Here is a 12,018-nt window from a genome sequence, read left to right on the forward strand (position 1 = left end):
GGTATGACAGGCAGCAGGATTTGCGGGGTGGGAACAGGTCTGACCAGATCGAAATGCAGGTCTTAGCCTGCAAGCTTTGCTTTGGAGGCAGCAGGGAGCTCCTAAAAGGTTTTAAAGCATAGTCTCCATGTGCCATGCTAAGGAATGTTAACTATCCTGTAGGCAATGGGGAAGGCAGTCAAGCACGCAGGTGCAGGTACAGATCCAATCTTCACATTAAAGAGCCCTCTGGCAGCCAACCAGAGGACCAGGGAAGGGAAGAGCCTGGAGGCCACAAGGCAGTGATAGGCTCCTGCCACTGTCCAGGTGAAGGAGGAAGATGCTCTATACCAGGGCAGAGCAAACAGAGTGGAAGAAAAGGGATAGCTTCAAGGTACATTTCAGAGGGAGAGAAAGCAAGATATGCTGCCTCCTTGTGTACTGAACTATTTGGGGGAAGGTAGAAACCGTGCAGGCCTTGGATGTCTCAAGCCAGGGAGACCGAGGTCAGTCCCCATTTCTATTTCTCAGCACTGCTTAGGTATCTGTGCTGGAGTCCTCACAGTCTCCCTGACACTTTTCCTTTCCTGGGGTCTGATTAGCCATGCCAGCATTGGAGGAGTTGCCTGACATCAGCCTTCATGGTTTGGAATGCGGCAAATGACTGTTCTATTCTGATTCCGAGTCTCTACAGATCTCCTGTTATGGGTTGAATTGTTTCCCTTCTCCGACATGCCCCCCCCCCCATTCATGTGCTGCAGTCCTAACCCCTAGTTCCGCAAAACATGACTGTATTTGGAGCTAAGACTTTTTTAGAAGAGGTAATTAAGTTAAAATTGGGTTGTTCCAGTGGATCCTAATCCACTATGACTGGTGTCCTTAAAGAAGAAGAGATTAGGACACAGACAACACAGACAGAGGGAAGACCACATGAAGACACAGGGAGAACACAGCCGTGTACGACCAAGGAAAGAGGCTTCGGAAGAATCCCAACCTGCTAACACCTTGATCTTGGACTTCTAGCCTTCAAAATTGTAAGAAAATTAAGTTCTTTTGTTTAAGCCACACGGTCTGTGGCACTTTGTTATGGGAACCCCAGCACAGTAATACACCTCCTGTATACAAAATCTCATGCAGAGGCCAAGCCTGCCTGAAATCAGAATAAGCAAGGGCTGGGAACTGGGGCCATGTTCCCTCCTGTTATTTCTCCAGCCAGTCCAGCTTCTCCACTGGTCACTTTTGTTACTGTAGTCACAGCACCATGACAACAGACAGGCAGGTAAGTCCAAAGAATTCCATCACTGGAATGAGAATGGCACTGGGTTGTTACCAGCAGTGGACTGGTGCTTTTCTCTAGTCCCTCAAATGGTTCACAAAGCTGACAACAACCCAGCTCTCAGCACAGGGTTAAGACGAGGATTCAGTGTGACCATGAATGAGAAGATAACAGAGAAGGGGCATGGAGATGGAGTCTGTGGATTAGGCTCACTGCGGGAAAATGACTCCCCTCTGTGCACCCGCGCTGCGGTTCACCAGAACCCTGACAAATAAACGCAGCAGACCAGCTATATATGTCAGCCCTGTGCTACACAGAACAGATAGGGTCCCACTCTGGGAACTGACAAGGTCACTCCAAACCTGTCGGGAATTCCACCCTTCATCACAAAATGATCTCACGATGCTCTGCATAGCTTTCTCAAAATGTGCCACTTTGCTACCCCAGGAGTAAGAATAGTATCAACAGCTATCAGCACATGCTTTCGTTTTATGCTTAATATTTTGTGAAACATACAAGTTTCACAGACCTCACATGAGTTACACAAAGTCTCTGGAACATCAACACACACCTGGCAAGTTGCAGAGAGGGGTCACAAGCCTCAGCTCCAAAGGACTCTGAATTCAGTAGGGATTTTGTAACATATATCTTTCCCTAAATTTAAAAGTAATATATGCTTATTATGCACTGAAAAGTTAAGAAAATTAAATAAAAATTACACCTAGTCTCATCACTCAGAGATAAATACCGAGTCATTTGGTCTGTTTTCTTCTAATATCTTTTCTGTGCTTAAGAAAAAAACTTGTTTAAACAAAGTTGAGATCATACTATATATAAGATTTCCAATTCTTTTTTCACTTCAAATTATATAAGCATTTTCCCATATACTAAAACTTCAACTTAAAACATTATTATACAACTGAAAAAGAGCTCCAACTGATTATCTAATAATTCCTATTTTGTCGAATTGTTTCCCAGCCTTCCCTATTATAAATTATGCTTTGATGAGCACACACTTGATTTGCATTTCTGTTTTTTTCTTCTTATTTTATTTTATTTTTTTTCTGACTGTTTTTTAGGTTAAATACTATGGGCCTTTAAAGACTGACAACTCTCATTCATGCATTCAACAAATATTTAATGAGTACCTGCTAGGTGCTGGACAACATTCTAAAAAAAATTTCAAAACAGACAAAATATCCCTGCCTTCATGAAACTTACATTCTAAATTTAAAGTCTTTTTAGGTATACTGCCAAATCAGTACATAAGTAGCCGTCCTACTGCATTTTCATTAGCACTGAGGATTATGGTTTAAATTTTTTTTTGACAATTTCATTACAGTTAATGGCAGTGTTGCATTCTTTAAGGACTTTCCCCCTTTCCTCTCTGCATCCATGTATTTACCAACTCATAAAATACAAGTAGATAAAGAGACGTTTAGATTTCCATCCAAATGGCAAGTTTCAGCGTTATTTTTTTCATCCAGTGAGAAAACAATCCCAGCCCCAAATCAGGGATGACAACAGTGAAATCACCCCCTATATTTTGCAAGGGAGCCCTTGATGGTAGTAGGGAAATGATGATGACAAATCTGTGTCTTGTTAGGGTTTGACATGTCTGGGAGCTGAGTTAGCAGCAAGTTTCTCCAGCCAAATGCCCGGTCTCCTTGGGGGACCAGGCAGGACGAGCCAGGTGGGATCTCTGCAGCACAGGACTGAGGTCAGAGTCAAATCAGTTCTTTCACTAAAGCACTTGGTAGGCTATAAAGCACTGAATGGTAGAAGGGAGACCTTTGGAGGATGTTGAAGACTTTGAGAGGGTCTTATCATATGTATGGAAATATATTTTAAAAAGTGAATAAAACAAAATAAAAAATAAGGAAAATGACAATATTATATATAATATATATAATATTTGGGGAGTGTTTTATCATGTGTTAGAAACTTTCAGAATACTCTTTTTACAATACATACATAATAGTGGTTATAATGTATCAGGCGCTGCTTTGAGCACTGTTGACCCATATAATCATTATAACCTGCTTATGATATAGATCCTACCATCTTCATTTGATAGATGAAGAAACACAGTTTAGGTCAGGAGGGATTTACTGAGTATCTTCTGTGAACGAGGCATTGTGTTGGCCCAGGATCACAAAGCTCATGAGTCGGAGGGCTGGGAGTCTGGATCTGGCTCAAGATCTGTCTGAATCCAGGCTCTCATTCTTTCTACTATGTCTTGCTTAAGGGAAAATGTTGTCTTGTTTGGGTTGATGTCTAAGAGGCCACGCTGGCCCAGGGTGCAGTGCTCTTGGAACAAAATGCCAGAGTTAGAAGAACAGAGGCTCGCAGCTGTGCTGTGCTTTGGGGGGGGCAGTTGTGCTCCTGGCACACCTGGGGGGCCCCCTCTCTACCCCTTCAAGCCCCTGTCACTTTAATACGGTCCAGGTGATTCAGAATATATCTTTTTGGTTCAGATTCCTCCATGCAATGAACAATAGTCTCTAGGAATTCCAAGAAGTGTTGTTAACAATCCTTGGCCTTGGCATTAAAATCAGTTGAACCTTCAGTTATTGAAAATTCTCTTATATTTTTCCCCTGACAACTCGCCCTGTACCTCAGACTGCTTTGATAGCTCCCTTCATGGTTGCCTTCATACTTCAAAACCTATAAAATTACATATTTGAAGGGATTATTCAATTTTTTCCTATGGAAACACACACACCCCATAATGCTTTAATAATGATAACCAGATGGATGGAGGGGTCTTTGACAAGGGGTTTCTTCAGCTAATTTGAGAACATACTGAATTTCAGCTTTTCTGACTAGTGCAAAAATGAGCAGAATGTAAAGTGCCCTGTAAATTTCCTACTTGTGCAATTTTAATACTTTCATCATAGATGAAATATATTTAAAGCCAACTCTCCCCCTTCTCCATTTTTGAAGGCACAGGCTTCGGGTTTTCTTCAGTCAAATCCAGGAAAATGTTTAACCAGAAGGACTGGATACTCCTAAGTAGTTCCCACTCAGAAATCAGCCCGGAACACCTCCAGTCAGTGCATATGCTCTGGCCTCCTTCCTTCCTCTCAGAAGAGTCCAAGAGACTCTCACAAGGCTCCTTACCTACATGTAGAATCAGAAAATACTGGCCAGAAGGGACCTTAACAATCATCTGGTCTACCTCTCTCGAGCTGTTAACAGAGGAAACCAGTTTTAGAAAGGTTCTGGATGTGGCTAAGGTCACGTGCATGGTAAGTGGCAGAGTGTAGACTTGAACCACGTTCTACATGTAATGTTCATTCATTATGTCACCTTGCCTCTCTCTTCTGCTTTCCTTTCCTGTACTTTCTCTCCTTTTTTTGTTACCGCTTTCCATTTCCCCTGTGAGAACCAGGTCTTGGATGACGAGGAGGTGAGTCAAACCACAGTGGATTGGGTTGTGGAGAACAGCCACAACGAGGTGCAACAGGAAACCGAGGAAAGGTTCTGGCAGAGGCAGCCAGAAAAAGTTTGGCTGACAGGTTCAGCATAAGGTAGAGGCTCACGTAGATAGGTGGTGTGCGGAGAGCTGGGAATTCGACATCAGATAATACACAGAAATGTATAAGCAGATTAGATGAGCAGCAGGGAGCAGGAACCCAGACTCAGGAATGGCCTTTCAGTGATAAGGACTTGCATTCATAAGACCTGAGGTGCGGTACCAAGGGATGTGACCACAGGGGTCCTGGTACTGGGGCCTGGATCCAGAAACTGGAATTCAGTCCCAAGGAACATGTTTACAAGTTCAGGTCAGAACCAGCAGTGAACCGCTGCCCAGAGTTCCTTAAATTCTTCCAAACCAGTGTGGCAGAGACAGTTAGTAGTTGAACAAAGAGGCCATGTACCTCCACAAATCTAGCCTCCCTTGCAGATGGACGGGGACCATGGACTGTTTTTAGCCTGTGAGGGCAAGTGGAGATCATGGAAGCCACACATCTTGTTGCTGCTGGGGGGAGGCCCACTAGACACCTACTGAGAACAGGCTTGTTGTGGCTCCTTGTCCCCCCATCCAACTCTGTGAAGTACTGGACACAGCATGGCCTTCCGACATGAGGACTTAATGTCTACCTGGGAAATGCCCTGGAGCATGAGGATAGACCTTGCTGCAAAGGAGCTGTCTCCTAGAAGAAAAAAAGAACAAAGAAGTGTCTCCTCATAAAACCAATGTTCTCTGCACATTATAACTTCTTGTTTTGTTGAGAAACAGCTGAGAACTGGATAAAAAGTAGGGAATTTCTATAGGATATAAATGTAAACATATACAAATATATCAAAATTACATAATGTAAATAGATTAATGTGGATGTAAGCAGATTTACATAGGCATAGATTTACATCTCCTAACTCATTTCGTCCTCTCAACAACTAACTGAGGCAGGTGCAGTTAGGATGCTCATTTTACAGATGAGGAAACTGTGGCAGTTTCTGTAAGTAACCTGGGAGACAGTTAACCCTGGAGTGGAAAATCCAATATGTTAGAGGAAGCTAAGGCCACGCTGGGGTGAGGCCCTCACTTCATCCGGCGACTACACTGTGTCCAACAGCGCCAGCCCAGCCTTCGCACGCGCTTCTCGGAGCTCGTCTGCATCTACTCAGCCCTCACCCTGCTCCACGATGAGGTGACGGTCACACGGAGGATAAGAGCAATGCCCTCATTAAAGGCCGGGTTAAGTGTTGAACCTTTTGGGCCGGGCTTGTTTGCAAAGACCCCGGCCAATGTCAATATCCGGAGCCCCATCTGCAATGTAGGGGCTGGTGGACCTGCCCCCTCCCTGTCCCCCACAGCATGGCTGCCCCAGCCGAGGAGGAGGTGGAAGCAAAGAAGAGTCAGAGGAGGCTGATGACATGGGCTTTGGTCTTTCCGACTAACCCTCTTCTGTAACCTGTTCAATAAAAAGCTGAACTCTTAAAAAAAAAGATAAAGAAAAACCACTACATTAGAAATGACATTTTAATAGATAGTTAAGAAACTATTTAATTTAGTAATTTAAGAAAAATTACTATTGAATATAAATATACCTATTACCATAATTTAAACATATATATATACACACACACACACATATATATATGTATACACATTTTTTTTTAATGTAGGTTCCACACTCAGCACAGAGCCCAGTGTGGGGCTTGAACACATGACCCTAAGATCAAGACCTGAGCTGAAATCAAGAGTTGGACACTTAACTGACTAAGCCACCCAGGTGATCCTGTATTTTATATATTTTTAAAATTAAAATTAATCACTTAAAAATGCATTTAGGGGGCACCTGGGTGGCTCAGTCTGTTAAGCGTCTGCCTTTGGCTCAGGTGATGATCTCAGGGTCCTGGGATCAAGTCCCACAACAGGCTTCCTGCTCAGCGGGGAGTCTGCTTCTCCCTCTGCCCCTCCCCTGCTCATGCTCTCTCTCTCAAATAAATAAAATCTTTAAAAATAAATAATTTTTAAAAATGCATTTAGTACATTCACAAGTTGTGCAACCAACACCTTTATGTACGTAGTTTTAAAAGAAACGTCCTCGCTGTTAAGCAGTTGCTCTCCATATTCCCATTCTTCCATCCCCCAGACCTAAGCAACCACTCAGCTACTTTCTGTCTCTATAGATCTCACTATTTTGATATATTTATTCTAGATACTTCATCTAAATGGAATCGTATAATCGGTGACCTTTTGGGTCTGCCTTCTTTCACATTAGCGTGTTTCTGAGATTCACCTTGTAGCATGTATCAATGCTTCATTCTCTGGAATGGCTGACTCATCTCCATTGTAAATATACACTATCTGTTCATCCATTCATCTACTGGGGGACATCTGTGCTCCTTCACCTTTTCGCTGCTGTGAAGAGTGCTGCTAGGGATACTCTTACACATGCATTTGTTGGAGTGTCTCTTTTCCACTCTTTTGGGTATCCACCTAGGAGAGGACTTACTGGGTCATACGGTGATTCTATGTTTAACTTTTACAGGAACCCCCACAATGAATTCCACAGTGGCTGAATCACAGCAAATTCCACAGTGGTTGAATCATTTTACATTCTCACCAGCAATGTACAAAGGTTCCAATTTCTCCATATCTTAACCAACTCTTGTTATTCCCGGTGTGGTTTTTTTTCGTGTGTGTGTTTTTGTTTTTTTAGTACCGCCATCTTGGTGGATGTGAAGTGGCATCTCATTGTGATTTTGATATGCATTTCTCTAATGATAAATGATGTGGAGTATCTTTTCTTGGGCCACTGGCTATTTGTATATCTTCTTTGAAGAAATGTCTATTCAAGTAACTTTACTCATTTTAAAGTTTGTCTTTTTTTGTTGTTATAAGAGTTCTTTATATACTTGCAAACATTTTCTCCCATTCTGTAGCTTATTTTGTTATATTAAAGCTGAGTTTCTAAGTCTCTTACTCAAAGAGACTTCCTAGGATATTAAAAAGTTTGCTTTAATATTTATAAATACTGTTATACCCTTGACACTATAGATGTTTGCTATGGAAATATTTGTTACTGAAATTTGTTATTAAACTTTGTAGTTTGTAGTAGAAAAAATTAACAAGTATTTACTAACCATTTGCTATGTCTATGTCTCTTGTCCTCAATGTATTTTAATTTACTTTGGAGCAAAAGACTTTTACTATGGGCATGGCTACAGCATACACAATCCAGTGTGGTGTAAAGTGCTGGAATGAGAGTCAGCTTCATGGCCTGTCGAGCCCAGACAAGGTGCTTTACTTCTGCATCTTGGTTTTCCTCATCTGTAGGACAGGGCTGGTAGTAACTGCTTTGCCTCCCTCCTAAGGCTGTTGTGAGGATCAGATGAGAAAAATGAGAATCTGCACCAAGGAATTCGAGAGCTCTGTGGGATCCCCCTGGTCACCCCAACACACACATGCACACACACAAAAGCACTTCGTAAACTTCATCCACTGTACTGATGTCGTCCTGGGCAAACCAGGTCGGTGGTGTCCTCCTCACAGCATTCCTGGAGTGTTTCCTAAAACACAAGCCTGACTGTGTTACTCTGTCCTCTAAAGCCCTACAGTGGCTCCCTCTCTTCAAAGAGAGACTTGGTGATGTGACTCTTCAACCTTTCTTCTGACTCTGACGCCCAGGGCCCCATGCCAGGCTGTGCCAACCTGGGTTTCCGGTCTGCTCCACCCTCCGTGACTCCTCAGAACACCTGTACATGCTGTTCCACCAGCACTCAGAAGGCTGGATGTACTTCTGAGTCATGGGATCTGACAACTGTAAGCAGGCGTGGGTCCTGTGAAGTCCTCCATCTCAGAGGCGTGATGGAGAGGAGATCACTCTGCTTCTGAAGACTAGTGTGGATGGCGCGACTCCGCCCCCAATAGCTGTGTGACCTTGGGCCAGCCTCCCTGGGCCTCAGCTTTCTCATCTGTGATTCAGGGGAGCTCAGAGTACTTTTCAGTCTAGGACTTAGCATTTCCTCTATGAACAAGTACTTATTTTTAGCTTTACTGAGGTATAATTGACAAAACAGTAATATATTTAAAGTATACAGCATGATGATTCCATACATGTACACCCTGTGTTGAGTTAATTAATGTAACCATCTCACATATTTACCCTTTTTGTGTGTGTGAGAACACTCCAGTTCTACTCTCTTAGCAATTTCAGTTACACAGTACAGTCACCATGTTATGCATTAGATCAGATCCTTATAACTGAAAGTTCTTACCCTTTTACTGACTTCTCCCTATTTCTCCCACTCCTAGGCAACCACCATTCTACTTTGTTTCTGTGTGTTCACCTTCTTTTTTTTTAAGATTCCACATGTAAGTTTGCCACATGTAGCATTTGTATGAACAGTATTTTTTGTTGAATTACAGTCGACCCTTCTTGAACAACACAGGTTTGAACCGCACAAGTCCATTCTATGTGAATTAAAAAAAAAATACAATACAGTACTGTAAATGTGTCTTCTCTTCCTTATGATTTTTTTTTAAAGATTTTATTTATTTGACAGAGAGAGACACAGCGAGAGAGGGAACACAAGCAAGGGGAGTGGGAGAGGGAGAAGCAGGCTTCCCATGCAGCAGGAAGCCCGATGTGGGGCTTGATCCCAGGTGCCTGGGATCATGACCCAAGCTGAAGGCAGACACTTAACGACTGAGCCACCCAGGTGCCCCCCCTTATGATTTTCTTAATAACCTTTTTTTCTCTAGTTTATTGTAATAACATAGTAAATATAATATATATAACATACAAAATATGTGTTAATCAACTGTTCCTATTATCGGTAAGGTTTCCAGTCAACAGTAGGCTATTTTGGTAGTCAAGTTTCTGGGAAGTGAAAAGTATACAAGGATTTTTAACTGCTTGGGGGTTAGTGCCCCTAACCACCACCTTGTTCCTTCAAGGGCCAGCTGTACATTGAAATCAGTGGTACTTAACAATAGTCATTATTCATTGGTATTTACTATTTCAGGCTCTATTCGACTACATTATTTTTTTTAAAGATTTATTTATTTATTTTAGAGAGAGAGAGTGCAGGGGGGAGGGGGAGCAGGGAGAGAATCTCAAGCAGACTACCCCCTGAGCACAGAGCCTGACATAGGGCTTGATCTCATGACCCTGAGATCATGACCTGAGCCAAAATCAAGAGTTGGACACTTGGCCACCTGTGCCACCCAGACGCCCCTCAACTACGTTATTTGGAATCTTTGTAACAAACTTTTCATAACAGATTTATAAAAATCACGCCTGCTTTTACAGATGGAATGGACAAGCAGCCTCCCTGGGTCATACAGCCAGAGAGGGGGTAGGCGGCTAGGCTTCAAACCCAGACAGTCTGACTCCAAAGCTCAAAGTTTTTTCCTTCAAGTGTCTTCCTCCAGGACACTTTCAATGATTTTCTCCTCCCTGAGTCTGCCTCCACGCCCCAACTTATTGGCCCAGAAACAAGGGACTATTTCTCCACTCCAGCTTTCTAAGAGCTTCCAGAACCGATGTGTGTCCCTCCCAGAGAAGGATCTGGAAGTCCACTGCACGTTGCCACTGAGAAAAGACTCCACCTCCCCATCCCCGCACTCCCACAGCTGTCTGAGCTCATCTGAGAAGAGCAATAACAACATCATATGACACTTACATAACAATGAGCAATTGATCCCAGCAATCCCATAAGTCAAGTGAGGATTGATTTTATGGATAAGGAGACTGAGGCTCAGGAGTTCCCCTGCCCATGACTACATACTTGGCTCCAAGTACATCGCTTCCCCCTGAGCCTTTGACACACCATGTTGAGCTAGAGTTTGGGGAAATCTCTCAGGGACACGCCTTCCTAAGTTTCTCCTTGTAGTCAGCAAAGAGAAAGGGGTATTTCAGGCCACTTTGAGCTACACACACAAGTGCCAGTCAAATGGAAACCTGGCCTTGACCCTGAAGAATCAATCGGTGGTCCGTCTTTGGTGAAGCTATTTTCGGGTCCCCATCAGGGTTCTCAGATTCTGTTACACAGGCTGCCTCCTGTGCCCCCTGAGCTTGACAGTACCTTAGAATACCCCTGACACCCTCAGTGACCGATGTTCACCAGATGCTGCTCGGGCCTTGTGTTCTTACACGGGGATGACGGAAAAAAAAATACACCATTACCCACTGGGAACTGACAGTTCACAGTGCTGATTACTCTTCCCCATACGGGGGAGAGGAGGAATTTCAGTGGAGCGGTGTGGAGACTTTTGTTGGTTGACTGGTTTTGATTTGGAGGTCACTTGTCTGGCTTTGGATTATCTGATGCTTACCCTTCCTGTCTTAATCGCCCCTATTTCTTTTTCTAATCCATGTGTCCCCCAGAGAAAGAAGTGTAAACATGTGAGGTTGTGGTTTTCAGCAAATTTGTCAGGAATCCATGCCAAACCAGGCTGAAAACCTGAAAACCAGTCTGGCACGGAGAACAACTGAAGGATATAGGGTTACATTTCTTGTAAACCAACAGCTTGATTTTCATTTTGGCACATTGCGGGTTTTGTTATCATTGTTGTGGGCTGAGGAATAGGCTTATTTTCCATAGCTGGATTTATGGCTTAATGTAGTGTTGCTTCTTGAAGCTTGCTGAATAAACTCTATTCAATTTATACTCACAGCCATTAAGAATTTGAGCAATCCATTCTTCTCTCAGAGTGATCTTTCTAAATTGCAAATGTGATTGTGCTACTCCTTGTTTGGGATATTCTGGTCAAAAATTACTTTGCAGACTTATTGATTGGGCTGATATTTATCTGGTATTCCTACAGCACTGAGACATAGCTGGCCACTGTTTTGACTGGTTTAGATCCAAACCATACAGGTCATTAAATATTTTGAATATCATACCTCCTTATTAACCTTTACTTCTCCCCTTACCCTGATGGCACTAAGTCAAGCCATTCCAGAAAATACCTCATGCCTTGAATAAACCAAGATCTCTCATCTTCTCATAACTTTGCCTTGGAGACCCCTAGCCTTCCCTGATTCCTCTCATCCTTCAGTGACCTCAGGTCTGTGAGCCCTTCCCTCACCTGTCCTCTCTCCCTTTCCCACCACACACACTGCCATTCTGTCCTCTCCAATTCCATAACACCAATACCACTAATATATATAATGCCAATGAAGGTATGACACCAATGACTTAAGAGACACAGTTTTTTCACTACAGGGGAAAAATATCCCAAAGAGTCAAGTTAATACCACCATCAAGAGGCAAATAGAAAGTAGGTCCTTCCCATAAGA

The 12,018-nt window shown here is 43.0% G+C and overlaps 1 pseudogene; it reads left to right on the forward strand.

Annotated features, from left to right (window-relative positions):
- Nucleotides 1–1,240: 1,240 nt before the first annotated feature.
- Nucleotides 1,241–6,163, forward strand: LOC114226595 (large ribosomal subunit protein P1 pseudogene; annotated as a pseudogene).
- Nucleotides 6,164–12,018: the final 5,855 nt, after the last annotated feature.

This window comes from Eumetopias jubatus, unplaced genomic scaffold (assembly GCF_037043125.1).
Source record: "Eumetopias jubatus isolate StellerSeaLion01/CBP00866 unplaced genomic scaffold, mEumJub1_p1.0 scaffold_13, whole genome shotgun sequence".
NCBI classification, from domain to species: domain Eukaryota; kingdom Metazoa; phylum Chordata; class Mammalia; order Carnivora; family Otariidae; genus Eumetopias; species Eumetopias jubatus.